Here is a 19,665-nt window from a genome sequence, read left to right as displayed (position 1 = left end):
GGTAGGTTGCTTTCTCACAGCAGGGTCCTGAAGGAAGACCAAAATGTCTATCCTGTATTGAGCTGAAAAAAAGTATGTCAAAATCTCTTAGATATTATCAAGTGTCACTAGAAGCCGTGCTGTATTAGAGGATTAGGAATATACATCTGACAGCCAATGTCCTGATTCAACTGGGGCTCAGCTATTTTACGAAGTGAGTTGAAGGGGTGTAGATAATGAGTGAATTGTTTGAAGGAAGGTTATAAGAAAAAGCAAGACAGCTACTTTAAGTCTACTGTAGCTCGTCAGTGGGATTTTTTTGTTTGGTTGTTTTTTTTCCCATATTGCCATTGGACAAAGCTTTACTGGCTAGGGAAGAGGAAGAGATGCAAGCTCAGAGTAGGAGATACTGCCCAGAAGACTGTAAACAGTGTAACATGAATACAAGCTATTTCAGATGATGGATCACTTTCATGACCTCTTTATAACAGATAACCATTTTTTTCTTGATCTTCAGACCCCTCACGTTGTTAATAGAGAAGATTCTGGGTGCTGTAGCTTGTCATCTGCTGTTTTCATCTATCTTAAGAAAGCTTCCTCAAAACTAGAGAAAGAGGGAGGAAAACACATCTTCTCTTTTTATTTGATTTTAATTGTAATTTGACAATCTCTTCCTTGACATCTTTTGCAAACACTACTGGGAAAAAACAAAGTTTACTGAATAATTCAGTCTGGAGATTGAATTGAGCTTGAGGAGAATTGTTGAATTCCCAAGTCTGTGGTCTGTGGTTTTTGTTATTGACTGCTCACATGGATTTAAAGTCCTGTCTCCGCAGTCAGTGGTTTTTATCTCCCTTTTGGATGCTGCAATTTTGTCGAGCTTTCCATCCCTCAATGCCGGCTCGCTGATCTTGTGGATAAACATATGAAGAACTGTCGAAGGCCCTTCCTGCTACCAAGGGGAGCCATAGCTATCATGCTACACTGAGCTCCTTTCTAGCTGCAGTTCTGCGTATATCTATGCAACTATAAATCAGAATTTGACCCTGGACCCAAGTGTTGAAGAGAGTCCAGTGAAAGCTGATGGAGTCAACATGCTGAGTATGAAGCCATCTTTTCTGACTTCTAAGGTCTGGCGGTTTTTTTCTTGTTCTGTGGGGTATTATTTATGCACTTTTCCTTAATGTTTGCCTGTTAGTTGATGCTGCTTTTATTACTGAAGTTTTAGTCTTACAAATACACATGAAGGCATGGTGTGAAAGAAGGAAATTGATATCCCAGACATAAATGAACACTTTAATTTTACCTTGCAAGTAAAGGATGGTCCAATAACCAAATCATCACCTGTGATGTCTTTCTTTTACTGCTAAAGTGTGTTCCCTAAACTGCACTATAACTGCAGCTAGGTTGGAAGCACAACACCATCTTGCTCTCTGATAGCTGGAGTTATTATTCTCAGATAAAGAGCAGAAGTGTTGACCTTTACATTGCTTGGTGGACTATTGTTTAGAAAAAGGAAATATGCTGAAAAGAGTGTTCCTACATTAACCTGGACAACCATTGCACTGGTTTTTCTGAGGCACTGTTCTTAGTATCCTCTCCTCCTGTGCTGAAGCATCCAAGTCCTTAAGGAAGACGAAAACTTGATATCAGAAAAGAATCCCCTGAAAATGGAGTGTTTTACTCGTTCAGATATACACATGAAGTCTGTTATTTATATTAACATGCTAATGGCAGCCAGCCAATAACAAGATAGGAGTTGGTCCTGTACTTTATGCATCTACAGTCAACAAGTAACAAAGAAAAGCTTTATATCACTTGAGTGTTTGTAAATGCATAAAAAATAGAGCCCATTTTGTGCAAGGTGGAATGATGATGTGATAAATGTCACTGAAAGTAGGAATCTAGCTAATATTCAGGACTGTATATAAAACCTGAACCAGGCTTAGCAAACTTTAAAGCCACTGCATAAAGTAAATGTTATTATCTCTAAAGCATTTTTTTTTCTAGAAGCAGAATCATCTGGGACAAAAATGAGTCTTAAAATTGGTATCATACTGTCTAGTAGGACCTTTATATAATTAACTCTTATTGATGGTCTCACTCAGTGGTACAGTTCATATGAGTAAATATATAAGAGCTCAATCATAATGTGGACTGCAGGAAAGCTCTGCTAATGTATTTCCACTCAGCTGCTTACATGTTACTATTTCCTAACCAAAAGAAGGAATAAAAATGTTTTGTGGTTTTATGGCTTATAGCCTGATGAATTTGTAAGAGAATACTAAGAAAGTAGCTTTCAGTGAGGAGGATGTAGTCCCTTATCTTTGAACCTTAAAAGGAACCTTAAAAGAGCCTTCAACTAAACAAGAAAAAAAAACCCCACCCAAAAGAAAACCTTTTTTGATTTCTGGTAATTTAATGCTTTGTAAATTATAGCTGTCACTAGTGTTTCTGTAGTCATGGCCTTCTTTGAAAGGTAGTTAAATTTAGAAAACATTTTAAATTAAGTGATAGATCAGGTGGGATCTGCTTGCAAGTAAAATAAATCCACAAGTCCCCTTGTGGATTGATGAAAAGTTTTATTCCTTTTAGATCTACCTTTAGTTCTGGTTATGTGCTCTATAACATATAATCAGATAAGCTAGAGTCCGTTCAGAAGGCAGTAGTGGTTAAAAATAGTCAATCAATTGCATCAAGAATATGCTTTCTGCTAGATATTCTTGAAGTAGGCAGTGTAGAAACAGTAACCGAAATAATGGAATAAATGAATTAATATTAGTGTGTTTTTGAGAATTCACTTGGACAGAAAGTTCAACTTTTGTATTACAAGAATCTGAAAAGTCCAGGTGGCCTCATTTGGCACGTTCTGTTTCAGATCCATGGTCTCTAGCTGCTATGGTCGTGAGCAGCTGTGGACTGATGTCATGTCTGGTAAATAAAGTACATGGATAGAGAGGGCGAGTGTTGATCCATTCCTCTTCACGTCTGTTGAAGAGCAGCATTTTCTTGCTCAAAGTTGTTCCTGTCACTTTATTTTAAACAGGAAAACTTCGTGATGATTTATTTTCAGTCTCATTGGAGTTCTTAATTTTTTTAACATGCATTTGCTGCTTTCTTTCTATATTGTTTTGACATACCTAAAAGAGGAAAACCTGGAAGAAGAAGGGAGGAAGTTATGAATTTGGGTTCTGGCAGTAAATACCTGTATAATGCTTGTACCTATTATTTTGGTATGCTAACTACATTTTGGAGAGAATGTGAACATGGTTAGTAATGTTGTTACAAGTACGGTGTCCCAACAGGCATGTTGGACCTTTGGGATCAGGCCCTTATTGTGGAGGTAAGGGATAATCGACTGGTTTCTTGAAAAGGTTAATCAATATTCTTCTTCCATAATAAAAGAGCAATATAAAGCAGAACAGTGACATGGCTTTTGGCCACAATATAGATAGTATTTAATGCAAGCAAACACCTTATCTTCTTGAGAACCACTCTTAACTGTTCTCAGGGTAATGGTGTTGGCCACAGCTCTGACAACACTGAGGACAGATTGGTGTGTCTGTGTGTTTCAGAAAGGGAGGTGTTCTGCACTGGGGCGAGGAGGGAGCGAGATGGTGCAGCGCTCCTTCTGAGTAAAAAATGCCCAATAACAAATGGCTTAATAAGATAACCGCTTTAATAAGGCAGAATCAAAGAGGGCTATAGATGGTCTGACATCCCTTTGTGCTGCAACGGGTGGAGCCTAGATGGATTTTGGTATGGTGCGCTGCACAGAGCAGAGCAGCTCCTGTCCGTGGAGAGAAGCTCTCCCTGTTGGTCATCCGAGCTATTGTAGAATTTCCTTACAAGAAAACAACTCTTCCTAACGGGCACTCGCATGAGAACCTGTTGCTGGGCTGCCAGATACAGGCAGGGCCAGGCGAGTGGCGGTCACTGGCGCCGAGCGAGAGGTGCCCGTGGCTCCTGTGCTGCGGTGAGCTGGCCCAGCCTGTCCCGCGGCCGAGGACAGGGCATTGCTCAGCCTGACCTGCACGCCGCACGTGCAGCCTCCTGCTGCGCAGCGCCGGCCCGGGCGTGCTCCTGGCAACTGTTGGGGGGACCGCTGGCTCCGAAACGTGCATCCGTCTCTCGGTCAGGATGGGGAACGTACTACTGCTCTCCCTGTGTGTACAGCTTAAGCATGTGCGTTACTAAATTGTGAGCATCTCTAGCAGGGGACAGTATTTTGTTAAACTTTTCCTTTCTCCTAGGTATTGAATGAACATTTTCAAAGTGTGTGTGGCCCATGAGCTGACGGTGTGTGTGGAAGGGTAGGGACTTAAAAACCTCTTTTCACTTTTGATGCGACATTATGCTGGTTTTTAGGAAAAGTTTTGTCTTATACATTCAGTTTTCTTCTTTTTGGAAGTTTCCTTGGCTTGACTTTTTGTAATACCTCTGGAACATGTGTCATGTCCATTGCTGTTCTGGGCTCAAGGCAGAGTTTGGGTGTGTAATCCCTTTTCCCACAAGCATGAATTCAAATCAGAGTTGAAGCGCATGCATGTACATTGCTTCAAGCACCAGAATACTTCTGGTTTTAATTAAATGGGACAATCCATGTCCCTGAAGTTAGATGCTTCCCAAGTATCACTCTGAATCAGGACTGCCTACAGTAATGCTCCTGGACTGCTTATTTGAGTAAAGATGGTAGGATCCTTTTCTCAAATCTCTGGCTAAAGATGAAAAACTTTATCCTGAAACTACCCAGCTTTTCTAACAGCTAACTTGGTCAAAGCCCTGTTACTAAGCAAGCAAACGACAGAAATAACATTGTTCAATTTCCTCTTCATTTTTGCTTAATTCACTTGAAGAAGGAGATTAAGGAATCCCAGCTGAAGGTGACATTTTGGCCGCATTGTAACTTGCAGTGCCTCAGTGCAATGGCTGCTGGCCACCTGTTCCTGTGCAATCACAGAACCCAGTGCTTGGCGTAAATCTGCGTAAGACAGCAAGAGTTTTATAGGTAGCTTGGACATCTCTCTTCCCAACAGACTAACAAACAACTTATTTTTCTATTGCAGTTGAAACATCGAGTGAATGAATGAGCTGTGCTGCTCTATGACATACTTATGAGGGAAAAAACAGGTAAGCTGTTTATTTGGCACAGGCATAACTTAAACTTATGACTGAGGCCCCATGTGTAAATGAGTTTCTTCGTGACTTGCTGGCAACACAGTGATAAACACTTTGATCAGAAGAGTAGTGGGGTTTTTTATAGATCTCTTTGTGATGCTGAGGCAATAGACTCTGCAGTTTGCTTTATTGGTTGTAATAATTACAGCCTATACCTTAGAACAGTTTTTATTCCACCCTCTGATCATCTCCCCAAACAGTCAAGAGCTATTTTTCCTTCTCTGAGGATGTTCTGATGAAGCTGATGCTATGTGGTAGGTCCTGGCCACCTGCTTTACTTGCTCATGTGAATGCTTTCTTGAGTCATACTCCCAAAATATATTGTTGCCTAAATCTAGGGAAGACTGGCAATTGGTAGCAGTTGAACTTTCATATTATACCAGAGTTTATGTTAAAAATAAACTCTTACAAATGATCAGTGTCTGGACAACATATGGGTTGTTTGCTAAGAAACAAAGGGTGGTAAGCGCCTAGTTTGCTGTGTGAGAAGGGTTTTCTCTTGCTATTAATTACTCCCGGAGGAAAAATCCACAGTAGACCACTACATAGGAAATTGAGATTCACTGTTCAGTACTTTTCTTGTTAAATATTGAAGCTGTTACAGAAATGTTCCCCATCCTATGTCAGCTACTGTTAGCTTTAAGAGATACGTTCATTCTTCTTTAGGCACTCTGAATTTTCAGTTCTTTTCAACAGAGTAATATCTTTTCAGCCAGAAGGGTTAAGGTTGCTTTAGCAAGGCAGAGGGCACAGGGTGTCTGTAAGTGGGCTGTTAAGTTGTTCTGTGAGCCAGAACCTGTGTGCAAAAATCTTTTCTGCGGGAAAAAGATTTTTATTTCATCTTTTATTTTATTTTTTTATTTTTTATTTTTATTTTGTCCTGTGGGACAAAATATGATCAACTCAACAAATAGTAAAGAAAATGCAGTGTTCTATGCAATAGAAGGCTATCTAACTGGGTAAGGAAGAAATTCAAGGGAGCAATGCATTTTTGTCTTTAACGCAAATCATGCAAAAGCATTTTGTCTTGATATCTTAGAAGTGGTTTACTTTAGCAAAAATTTATTTTGATTTCAAATATTTTTTCTTGAGTAAGTAAGCATACCTTTGCAGTTGCTGTTGAATATATATTAAGCTTAGACAAAACATAAAAGCTTGTCTTAATTGTTTCAAAAGCAGCCCATCTCAGACCATTTAACATCCAGTGCAATTCTCACCGAATTAATTGTGAAGACGATAATGACTATCTTTACACTGTATAACAGTCTTTACTCATAAATTTGGGTAAAAGCAAAGTAATCTGTATGGGTGCCTGTATTTGATGTTATTTGGTGCAACAGGAACATTTCTGTAGATTGCAGCAGTCGGTTCTGAGATTTGTTTGTCTGTGTGTGGTCTGGGGATTTTAGTTCAAGATGGATCTCATCCAGTCCTCTGGACCATAGGTTTGCATTTGTAAATGCAGTCCGAAGCTAACCAATGAACCACTCGTGGTTTCAAACTCCCACTGGAGTTGGAGAGCATGTAGTGGGTAGCTGGAGCATATTTCACTTCCCTCAGAAACAAATTTATTTCATTCACATCAACTTGAACTGTCTTGGTGTACAGTAAGCATGGATAATTAGGGGATTCACTTCAGTACTGCACTGTTGCAGTGAACCAAAGGATTAGGAGAAGAAACCTTTACAGTTCCTCCTTCTGATTCACACAGTGGACATTCTTAATTTATCACACTTTCTCTTTTGTTTTTACTTTGAAAATACGAAATTATTAAACCAGACAGATATGTCTACTTTTCAGTGTACTTTATCACAGTACAAATGTGAACTAACTAAGGAATGTGCGATATGATTTTTTTATTGGTAGTTCTCACTGAACTGTCAAAGGTGACTTAAATTTCTCTGCTTTACTTAACAAAGAGGTTATTGGTAATAACTTTGCTTTTTCTTGGCAGACATGCCAAATATCAAGGGTATGGAAATTTAATCTTATTATTGATAGCAACTAGACATTTTAAAGATATTAATCAAAAGGATCTTTGAACTTTTTCTTCTGTCCAACAACTTGATACTCATAAAACAATGAGAAATTCTGATAAAATGTGAGCACCATGTTTTTTCCAAGTGCACATCTGTCTGTCACAGGAGCAGGAGTTCTTTAACATTTGATCAAAGTATCTAAAACCATACAGTAAAGACCTCAATAATTAACAGGTCAAGATTTGCATTCAGTTATGTCTTACAACATAAGCTGTATTTGTTTGAATGTAGAAAGAGAGTCTTCTGACCCAATTTGTTGCTTCTCACATTGGGAACTAACATTGCTTAATAAATGTTAATTAACTTACATAGCCTTACATAGTCAGAGTGTAACTTCTTAAGCTGACAATTTCTGACCTTAAAGTTGTGTTGTGGTTTGTGTACTATTTATAGTTTGTGTCTGAATCCAAACTTTCCTTCTGTTCGTTATGGTACAACCAGCGTTGGATGAGAAATGTCTTTCCAATTGTTTGAAATTTTGAGGAATTTCATGATAACTTCTGTTCCATTGTGGCCAGAAAACATGCTTTTTTCAGAGTGTTTTGGGGTTTTTTGTTTTTGCTAATAAAAATGGAACTGTCTTCATTTAGCCAAAGACTTTGGCGCTTGGAACACATCTTGGGAAGAGAGCACCCTGAATCAAATGCCTGATACCTCCTCCTACGTGAGTTTCCTCACAGCTAGTTTTGCTATATCCAGCTGCGAGGAAGGAAGGAAGACCTACCTTTTAAATTTTTTTCTTCCTTGCTCTCTCAGAAAGTTTATTTTCCTTATTAACATTCCTAAACCAAACAAACAGATTGGCATTTCCTTACAGAAGCTTGTTCAGTGAAAGCATTCCTGGCAATTTGCATTGCAGTCTCTCAAAGGCTTTGGTAGAGTAAGGGGTGAGTGGGGCTTCCCTGTTCTAGTCCCAGCTGCTGGATTGGGTTGACGAGCAAGATTCTTCTTCCTCCCTTCAGACCGAAGATGACTTCCCCTTTCTCTGTCTTTTTTGTTGTTGTTTTGTTGTGGTGGTTTTTTCTCTTGTGCAGCTCATAAAACCTTTACTTAAAGACATGAGGGGTTGATTATCTGCTTTCCCCAGGAGAGTCTGAACTCTTCAGTCCTAGACTTCTTGTTGCCATTAGGTCAGCAGGGCTGATACGAGCTTGCTTACTGCAGATTGGTTTCACCCAGTGCATCCAGCTATTTTTCCCTCAAACCATGTGGAGAAGGAGAAATGATCCATAGCCAGCTATAGCCTTTGTTTTTTCCCTGCTGTTATGTTTCTGTTCATACACAGGCTTTTCAGTTTCACGAAGCCAGCTTTACATGAAAGCTGAAATGTAATTGCATCCTCCTGAGTAAAATGGACAATTTCTGTGCCAACTGTGTTTTTAAAGAAAAAGATAACAGCATTCACTCTGCTGCCTGCTTTCTCTGCCGATGAATCCCTTTGCTGATGTAACGGGATTAAATATTCTAAAACACCAGCCAGACCAATTCTTTATAATTCCATAAGTGCGCAGAATAACACCTTCATTATTTTTGTGAGGGGAAGAAGTAAAACATAACAGGTAGGCCTCTTCCAATACATCTTGTTCTACTTTAGCAAATATTAGTGAGGATTCAGTTCAGTGTACCTCATGCTTACTGTTCCTCTCAGCTCTCCATGTTAAACTTTAATTTTCTTGTGGAATTTGTGGCTTTTTGGTATACCTTGTAGATCTAAGCCAACATAATAAATATTGTGCAGTTTGCAGTTTTTTGTTTGTTTGTTTGTTTGTTTGTTTTAAACTGAAGACCTTAAGTGTCATAATATTTGTTTATGTCATGGAAAAAAAAATTTTAGTAAGGGTGCATGGTTGCGCACAAAGCAGTTTCAAATATCTTTTTCCTCCCTTTTTTATAGTTTCTAGCATTCTTTGTATTGTTCATAATACCTTTGCACAGCCTCAGGAAATGGGTGGCTTTTATGGAGTTGAATTTAGATACAGTATTTTGTCTTTCATTGATTGCAATTTGTAAGATTTCCAGGCTTACTCATGCATTTTATGCTTGCCTATGGACAGTCATAAAATAGTTTTCTTATAGTTATGTTGTGAGCATAACAACGCCAATATATCTCACTTTCTTTGAATGGTGTACAGACTTCTCTTTTCCCAGCTAGATGATGTTGCAGACTTACCTGAAAGAATACTTGATAGCAAGAATATGCAATGTAGTTCTTGTTCCCGAAAGTATGCTTCTCCATCTCAAGTCTGCACAATCCTTCCCTTAACACTGGAATTTATTCTTTGAAAGCCATCTCTGATATCCCTCAGAGCGGTCTAAAGCAGCTTAATGAATAGAGGTTAGGAAAAATCGTACTCTAGCTGTTTTGAAAAAGGTTGTATTTGCAAAAGTGAGAGAGGTTCCTAAACTCAGGACGACGTGAAGTCAAAAGGCTGGGCTATCTGGGGTGAAATAGTTCTACTTCGGGCACAGCTAACTGGAAGTATAGTTAAACTGTAAGACTTGTAGTTCCTTCAGGAGGTGCTGAAGGGCTAATTCCTATTAATGTCCAGTTCAGCAGATTGAGCAGTTGTTCTGTATCACAGGATGAAGGGGGTGGCAAGCTGCCTCTCCTTCAGTTATTGTCACAGCTACATCCATCCTAGCTACTGATTAAGCTACTGCAGGAGAGATTCAGTGGTGCCACATCACTGACTTTTTGAGCACTGTGTGTACAGAACTGTGATAGCCGTAATCAAAACGTGGGCATGAGACCTAATGCTGAAGGACGTATGTTCATCTCAACTAAGGAGTCCTTGGAGACACAGCAATAACCAGGCAAGCCCTAAGGAAGTATTAGAGCCTATGTCTATAAAATAAGATTATGTTCTGAAAGATGCTGAGCATGAACTCTGAATAAAATCAGTAAGAACAATGAGTGTGCAGGGCAACAAAAAGTAATGCGGAGGAAGTACTGTAAGTCTAAGAGCATTGAAAGTATGAAAGAAGCTGTTACGAAATTAAAAACAGTGAGATGTATATAACTACGCTCCAGTAGACTGGATTATAAACCAATGTGAGCACTGGTACTTAGAGGCTTGGGGGAGGAGAAGGTGGGTAGATCACCAGAAGAACTGTAAATGCCAAGAGAAAAGACCAAAACATCATAATACTGTAATATCCTCATGTGGGCTCAGATAAAAGAGCGAAACTTTAGAATGGGAATTGTCATCTGTGTATCTGCTTCTGTATGTGGAAATCTAATGGATTCTGAAAGACTTCTTAATGTGCACTTTTTAAGGAGATTCTTTAACTCCTATTTTTTCCCACTAATAATAGAAATTTTCTTGCTGAGATGTAAGGTGCTACAAATGCTGTGATTTTTTTTTTTTTTTCTCATTAGCAAGCACAAAAAAAGGTCTATAGTGCATTTTCAGAGAACAGCTGGGTCTTTATAGTATGTTTTCTTACTGTCAACTTTACTAAATCATGAGGGATGTAACCATAACCATTAACTTAATTTTAGCTGAATTAAAGCTAATTTACTCTTCAGTCTCTACCTGAACAAATGCATTAATCAGTCATCTTCATGATTTTACAGAATCCTGAGATTTCAGGCAATTCTCATGTATTGTATAAGCATCTGCAGATCTTAATGCCAGCCATCTTTTGGCAGTGTCATCTGCCTAAAAGGAAAAATGGTTCAAAGCTGTTGTGGGAGAGGATGGAGTTGAGTTTACTCCCTTCTAAGGCAAAACTTGCCCTTCTTCCTTCTTAGCACAAGTCTGTAACTATTTCAACCTCACAAAGTCTGCCTTTCAAGAGATGCTTTCAAATTATAGAGAGATAGTACTTGAAATCTGAAGCCAATGTTTTTTCTTCTATCTAGACTACTTAAGGTGTATTAAGACATTTGTTAAATGGTAAAAGCAAGAGCACTTTATTGAAGGCTGTTGGTGATTACTTGCTTTTTGAAGCACTGATTTTCTTTGTGATATTTGGCCACAGCATTACTTGAGTCTAAAGTTTCAGTCTTCTGTGGCAGATGTTTCTGCCAGGCGTTTACGCCTTTCCTCATCTAGTTGATCTTTGAGAAGGCAGAGCCTATACTGTTGGACAAATGCTAACCGAACCAGCCCTACACCTTGCTTAGCACTCGAGAAGTATGGGCTCTCATTTCCCAAGATTTAATCCTACTCTAAATCCAGTCTTATCCCTAGCATAAACTGGTATATGTCTTAAAAAGAGTGGCAGCTCAATTCCCTCTGCTTCCTCCAGCCCTCATTTTATCCCTGTGAGCTTTTCAAGAGTCACCATTAATTTCAGCTTTCCAGCTATCCATTCCCAACTTCAAACCAGCCTAACCTCTCTTCTGGATTGTTGCCAGAGGCTCTGTACCTGCTTTAGCAGGGGTAGTAACTCCTTTACAGTTTCTTCCATGTGTCTTCATTTTAAATCATTCACGATCCATGACTAGTTTCACCTCTAGAGTTTCTCTTTTCCTGACCAGTCGCAGCCTAGGCTGTAGTCACAAGTCTCATACCTACTTTAGGACAGACATTACATTTCTTACTGTTTCTTCAAGCTCTTATTTTAGCTGTGTGAGCATGTCAGGATCCATCACTCAGTTGCATATGCTCTCCTTTTTCAAGCTCTGCCCTTAATCTAAATCCCATCTTTCGGCAATGCAGTGGGACTTGACGTACCTTACAGCCAGTGGCAGCAGGTTTACACCTCTGTCCCACAGTCCTCACATCACCCTGAAGGCTCTCAGCCCACAGCATTCATTGCGGTCCTGCTTCTCTGCTTCCTGAAAGCTAGCTCTAAATGCAGTTGTAGGGCTGGTTAGTACTTGCCTTAACTGGAGTGACAGCTCATTTAGCCCTGCTTCCTCCAACTCCCATTTTGGGAGCATCTGCAGAGCTGAAGGTAGTGCTGAACCTTGAAGGGCTCGTAGGGCTGAAGCGAGTGCTATGGACAGGAGAGGAAGATGCAGTCCACTCTGCAGGATTTGGGGGAGGGTGAAATTCACGATGGATTTTTGAAGACCTACAGAGCTAAAATGGGGCAGGTATAAGTCGTATGTCCGGTATAGCATCTAACCTTATTAATACATTTTTATCATCCTTTTCCCTGTGGCCTCGCTTGTCTCTGGTGATCTAATGCCCACTTCAGTTTCATAGGCTCTCCTTTCTTGAGCAGTCCCTGACTACAGTCTAAGCCATGGCTGTTGGGCTGTTATTTGTCTTCCCATGCTAGAAACTCTTTTAAAGATCTAGAGCTAAAGACCTTTTCCCCTTAATCCCTGAATATATCCCTGGCCATATGACTCGTACTTCCCATTTAAATTATATATCATTAACTTGTGCTTTCACCATGAACGTATCAGATGGAAGAAAGCTATATCTCTTACTCGGGTTAGAACGGGAATTAGTTACATTTTGCAGTATTGTTCTCTGGAAGATGTCCAGCTGCAGCAATTAGTCTAGATTAAACATACTCCAAATTCCTATACAAAGATAGCTTTTTTCTCATTTATCATTGCTAGCATCGATCGTCATCTTAGGTCTTTAGCCCTTGCTTTCCTGGTCCCTGTTCATAGTTTGGTCTGAGTCTTACTCTAAGTAATAAGCCCAGCCCAGTGATACCAACCTGATTCTCTAGGTAGCAAGCCAAGTAATTTTTTGTCCAAAATAGAGGACTAATCCCATGATAATTGTAGCTTTACAGCCCCTCCTATGCTGATCCATAACCTTAGTTCAGCTGCTCCTGTCCTCTTCCTAACCTTGAGGCAGCTGTGTATGGAGTGCTGAATTTAGTTCTTTATTATTTTTTCTGGACCTCAAAACTTCTCCTTGACTATCTAGCCTAGCAATACATAACTGTTACTTTCTACGCTGTGTTTACTTTGGTAAATAAATAAATTGATTTTATAACTAAGCAGTGCAAATCATAACTAAAATTTTAATTGAAAAGTATGCAGAAATAATGTATTTACATAAACAACTTAATATACATATACACATTTTTGTGCTTAGAGATGAATATCTGTTTTACAGAAAGCTATCGTGTATACTAATAGGACTAATAAAAAGAAATATTTTTTTGTGTGTAGCCTATCCCTGTGCAATTACATTACATTTTCCGAGCATAAGGAAAAAGGCTCGCCCCCTCCCTTCCCTTAGGGCTAGATTTTTCCAAGAAGCTCATCTCTTTAGGAGGAGCACAGGGAGTACTTTGTGTGCTGTGCTCTCTTGAGAAATATGTCAACCTGCTCTGATCTCTGCATGGCAGCTGATCTCTTCAAAAATCTGGCTTTTGTCCAAGTGAATCAGCATATGCGTATGTAGTACAGCCTTCCTCAGTGGACACATGACGAGCTTATTAAAAAAGCTGTATACATACCATGATTTTTCATATCGATTGAATTCAGTCTAAGCACATTTTCACTGATGCATTCAAAGATACTTCTCAAGAAGGGATGTTTCTAGGCAGCTGCTCAAGTATGTTTCTTCAACCATTTGAATGGTAGAATTTTTAAAATTTTTAACCCTTCTGATGATGAAGTGTATTTACAAAATATATTCCATCTTGCAAAAATGAAGATTACTAATTTTGCAAAGAACTCGCTGTGAATTAAGTGCAATATCCTAGCTGTAAATAGTAGTATTTAGCTGGGAAGGTTAATGTTCTCAGAGTAGATTGTGAGTAGAAAAGCCAGATTAGAATTAATCTGTAAACACAGTTTGTTAGTAGAACTTCTGTAATGGGAAATCAGTTTTCAGGTCTTGAATTTTCAGATTGAACAAGATCTTAGCACACTTTAATAACCTACTATTAGATTAGATTAGTTTTATGAAGAGATTTCGATAAATGCTCTATATCAAGTGGGCATACACTAGGCTAACTGCATACACATGGTTATTGTCAACTTTTAACCCTTTTCTAAAGTGGATGATGAGAAGTGTAAAAGAAGACTGGCAATACCTAAGCTTCCTGGAGTTCTACAGATGTTCTGAGTGCTAAGGCTTTGCCAGCATCCTGCTGCCTTAAAAGATCACCAGGCTGGTGGCTGAAGACAATGATGTTCGGTGATGTTAAGCTAAGGAGTTGCACCCAGCAGCTGTGAATCCCTGGAAGACTTTCTGCTACAAGGATCCTGTGCTATCCTGGGATAAATTAGAGATAACATAGCAAATTCCATAATACAGTTTACGGCAGGTAAAGAAGGTCCTTTACTTCCCTTGGATTGAGACTGACAAGCAACTGCAGATATATCTTGCCTGTTTATTGGTAAATCACAAAGGGCACGGACCTAAAGAGCTTTGATCATAGTCAAGAAAAAAACTCACTCTTAGCCAAATTATACTGCAGCTTTTTGATTTATAGCTTTATGGCATACTTGTGGTTTTGAATCTGTTGCTGTGCTTTTAGTTTGAGGAGTTTTGAACACAGACAGATGTCTTGTTGCCTGCCAGTAGGAAAGAGAAGAGCCTTTTGTAAAAGCAGCAGTTTTAGTGAGAATTCAATGGCTAAGGTTTGTACTAGTCTGACCTTTCTTTAAACTGTATGCAGCAGTATTTTTTTTATTTTTTATGAGATGAAAAGGATTGATAACTTTGCTTAGCCTTGCTCCTTGCTATGTGATTTACCTTAATAAAATACCATTTTGCCTTGGGCTTTCTGTTGACTGTGCTGTAAGACTTGTACCCCAAAATGTGTTTGTCACTATCTGTCACATCTCTTCTTATCTAGCATGGTCTATCTGCTTATTTATGTAACCTTCTGTATCATCAAATGCTTATCAGCACAGGAATTCTGGAAAATGCTCTGCCACAGAGATATCAGTGCAAGAATCCTGTGTTTCTCATCTTGTTTCTGTAATGATGCTGCACACCTGTGTCAGGTTGTACCATACAGCTGTGAGTGCTAAGGATCTCATAATTAGGTGAGGCTGTGCTTCTAAGGAGAATTAAGAGTGAGCACAGGACTGTGACCACGCAACATTTGATTTCTGATTTGCTTCATTTTCCTTTCTATCTGTGTAATGAGAAAGCTCATAGTAGCAGGGAGATTCTATATGAATGAGCTATATAAATGTCTCAGAGAGGCTTGAGGATAGGGGAACACAAAAGTAGTAACTTCAGCACTTTTTCTCTAAAAAATAAATTTCTGTGAGTAGGGACTCTATTTGCCTGTCCTATATGAAGTGAAAGGCTATCCTTTATGCAAACAATTGGAAAGGAGAGAATTACAAACCAAATAAGAGTGTAAAACATGCTGGTCAAGAGGTAGAATAGGATACAGCAGTATGTATATGTCAACAAAAGGATGTAAAAATGTAGATTTCTATAGTGGGAAGAAGTCTGATTACAGCTGGCTGTCCATAAAACTTGTCATGAATAGTGGGAAGTATATGATCCAAGTAAGTGGTGAGTAAAAGAACCTGAGTGACAATTCTGCTGTTGAGTTTGTAGTGGATCAAGCCCTGCTCGATGGTAGAGGCATGGTAAGCGTTCACTAGGCCACTTCAGTGTGGGGGGGGTTCTGTTAACTTTCTCTTGTGTATGTTTTGTCAGCTGCTGGATCAAGGGGAATAGAATAACTAGGTATCTTTTTCAGTAAGATATCTTCATGGTTGTATCTGTTGGGGTTTTGTGTGGTGGTGTTTTGTTTTTTTTTTTTAAACTCTTTATTCTGTTTTCTCATATTACCAATTGTGCTTAATATCTGATCTCTTAGTCTTCTTTGAAGATTAAGGAAACCAGGTATTGAATGTGTTTGGGGGTTTTGCATTTGTTATTTGCCTTATTGGGGAAGTCCTAGACTTGCATTTTTCTAGGTCTTGTTTTTTTATGTTTCTTATTGCTGTTTGTGTCTTTTTGCTAATCCATTTTGCACTGCAACCCCTGATTCTGGCATTACATGCTGATGTTTTTCTCCTGTGTTTGTTAGCATTGCACTTCATCTAATGCATCTGTGAGTTTGACCTATAGCTCTCTTGTTGCTGTTCAGCTCCTCTCACTTCTTATATTCCTCAGAATCATGGGCTCTGTCTCTCATGATCTCATTCAAAACACCTTCACACATTTGTATTCTCAAATGCTTTATTAGTCAGGTCCAAAATAACTGTTTCTTCCAGCTTTTTTTTCTGTCTCCTAAAACAAAACTTTTTCTCAGCACATTTCATGAATTTTTTGCTTAGCCTGTGCCCAGATATATGTTTAGGATGGAGGGACTTATCATCAACAGTTGTGAATCTCTTAAAGCTAGTCCTGCCGCACAAGTAGTACAGGACTCTAAAGCTAATCTTGGAAACACCACAAAGAACCTGTTCATCTACTACACAGTTACAAAGCAGAACAGGTATCTAGGGCTTTCGTATATTTTGTTGATCTCTTGGTTTCCTCTTATTACTGTCAGCTGAGATAGAATAGGACAGGCTGAAATTAGTCCTAACTTACCCCAGGCTTGCTATTTGCATGCTGTTTGCTCACAGCAGCACACCAGAGTCCTGCAGCTCACCATCTCCGTCTCTGTCTTGCTGTAGCATTCTGCCTAAAATGAATATGTGGAAGAAAGATGGCAGGCAAATGAGGGTAAGGGACACAAGGAAGTCAAAATGTGTGCAGATGCCTGGGAAAGGATGGTAAACTTTAACTGGAGAAACCTGAAGCCGTTTCTCCAAGAAAAAGCTCGTTCAGTTTTTACCTAGTATGTAAATGTGTGAGTGATACTTGACAGGGAAGTGGGGGAAGGCAGAGAATCTCTGTATGCTTTGCCAAAACAAATCTGCTTTTTGTAGATTAGGAGGGCATTGAAAATACAATTACATGTACTTGGGCTCCAGTAGGTTTCCTGAGCTTGGCTGAAGAAGAAAGTAGGATCCTTCTGAGATTCTGGAAGAATAAATGGAGAATTGCTGATACAACATAAACATTTGCTTCAAAGAATTGATGATGGACTGTGAAAGGATGGATTTCAGATCACAGGAAGTTTTGCCCCATGTGTGCTAAAGTTAGATTACTGCCCTGATCGTTTGTTAGTTGTAGTGTACTATCTGTGCTTCCATATTGGAGCAACCTTTCTTGCCTGTATTTTCCCCTCTTTAAAATACAGATTGGCAATATCTATTGACGTGAATGCTCTGTTAAAAGGAAGCTTGTGAACTGACACCGGTAGTGAAGCTGTATTGGTAAACAAACTACCCAAGTTGTTACGCTTCAGACTAACTTCAGTTTTGAGGAGCCCATTGTCTCTGTAGCATTGAGCCACTTTCTTATGGTTTTTATGGCTTTGCTTGCTATGATGTGACTTTGATACACTTGTTAGGAGAAGCATATAGAGGTCACTTGTCTCCTTGGAAACCAGAAGATAAAATTACTCTAGTTGTATCTGTTGCCTGTATTTTGATCTAAATAATTTTTTATTTCCCAAAGGACAGCTACCTAGACATTGAGGCATTAACCATTTTTTAATGATTTTCTGTCTTCTGCTTAGGCAAGGGGGTCTTGCAGTGGAAGAACAATAACAGCACTCTTAATTGTCAGATACGCTATTTGCCTCAAGCGTCTTGCATTCTAATTAGAAATCAAAGCATTACAAGGTGTTCCCTTCGCCTCGTTCTCCTGACAGTTTGTGGAGTTTCTCTGCCTTTTGTCCAGCTTTTTCTTCAGTGCAAGGTTGTTTCTATGCAAATATTTTAAATAAAAGCCTTGTAGAATATGTTCTTTCTATAAAACTTAGACTGCTAATAGAAAAGAGCTAATTTATAATATATGTCACTGAGGTAGTTATTCCCATGGAGATACTAATGCTGCACTGCAAGGGGAATGAACATGGGAATGTGCGAAGAGTCTGATAACTCTAGGTCAGAAACACTTCAGCAGATGTAAAAGAAGAGCTATGTTCTCTTTAAAAGATACAGTGTGACAGGTGATTTTTACTAATAATGTCATGGTAACAAGTGGCAACTAGACAGATGTGGTCTTGGGAGTTTTTTGTCTCTAAGCATCTTTATTTACTAGAATATTTCTTGTACCTTGCAGTGTTTAGCACAGGGAAAAATGACCACGTGCAGTGAGCCTACTTGGGTTTGATCTGTATCACACCTTATGACTTGGTTTTGGGCATTAGAAAGAGGACAGTGTAATAGGAACATTCTACAGTATAATATGTACATAAACATACAGTGTAATACGTGTACTCTAAGATAATAAAATTGTTCCTGCCTGCAGAAAAATTCATTATTTCATCCTTTGGTCTATCTTTGATTCATCTCCAGATGCCACCCATAGGTGGGTCATAACACGTCATAACGTGTTACATAGGTGACAGCAAAGACCTGAGCTTCCTAACCCCTCATGTCCTTTATACCATCCTTTGCTTATAGAGGGGAACCACAAGGTTTGCTTCAGTGCTGGGCTTTTAAGAAAACTAGAACATTTCCAAGACTGAACAGAGCGGTGTATTGGTGTGGGTTTTGACTTGTGAAAATTCCAGGTGAACAAAAATCTAATATCAATTTAAGTTGACCAGAGGAATCACATGCTAAGACAATCTGAAAGTCCTCTGATTGAACAAGTTAGCACTGAACGTGTGTATCTCTGTGGAGGAGGAGAATGTATTTTGTTTTTTCTTCAAACAAATTGCTAAACGTTTTCTATAGAAATAGCTAGTTCCTTTGCCAGGAGTACATTGCACTGTTCTAGAACAGCGGCTATGTTTATGCTGTCCCATGTGCCTCTAGAGCTGACTTTATTTCACACACCGCATTTTGTTGTGGGCTAAGGCTGTCCAACTGGCAGACCATTGCTCTAGTGCTATTAACAATTTTGTAATTAGTATAGCATGACAATCCACATTGTCTCTTGTGGAAAACGCAGTCTCCAAGGCTGCTATATTCTGTTAAATTTCCCAGCTGCTAAAAAATTAGGAAGAATTGCCCTGCTGGTAAAATGTGTTTCCTTTCCATTCGTTTTTTGTGCCCTAGTTTTTATTGGGCTCTTGGAGGCTGTTGGTGATGATGGAGTCGGAGCGCACTGCTTCCAGCAGAGTTCTGACTCTCTTTCCCGATTTTTCCTGGTCAGAAGACTTTCTCCTATCACCATGCCAACCAACTGCAGTTTGTCATCAAAGATCTTGTGACTGTCCACTGAATGATGATTTTTGGAAGTTCAGATTTTGCATCGTTGGGTTCTGCTTTGAGCAGGTTGCTTGTAGAGCTAGAAATGGTTTGACCGAAAACAGTCGGTGGATCTGAAAGCGAAGGTGGGTCTTTGGGTGAGTTGTGTGGCAGATGTTAGGTGGCAAGAAATTGTAATGGCATTGGAATAGTTTGCATACGTGTTGTTTCTGTGACTTTCCAGCTCAGGACCTGATTTTTGGTTACTTTCATGTTCCTATGTCCTGATAAACAATGTGTGGAGCCTAGCTTGCAGTGCTAGGTTGATACTCCTGAAGGAAAGCTTATTGTAATCTGAAATAAAAATTT

This window comes from Ciconia boyciana, chromosome 6 (genome assembly GCF_034638445.1).
Source record: "Ciconia boyciana chromosome 6, ASM3463844v1, whole genome shotgun sequence".
NCBI lineage: Eukaryota > Metazoa > Chordata > Aves > Ciconiiformes > Ciconiidae > Ciconia > Ciconia boyciana.
Note: the sequence above shows the minus strand (reverse complement) of the source record.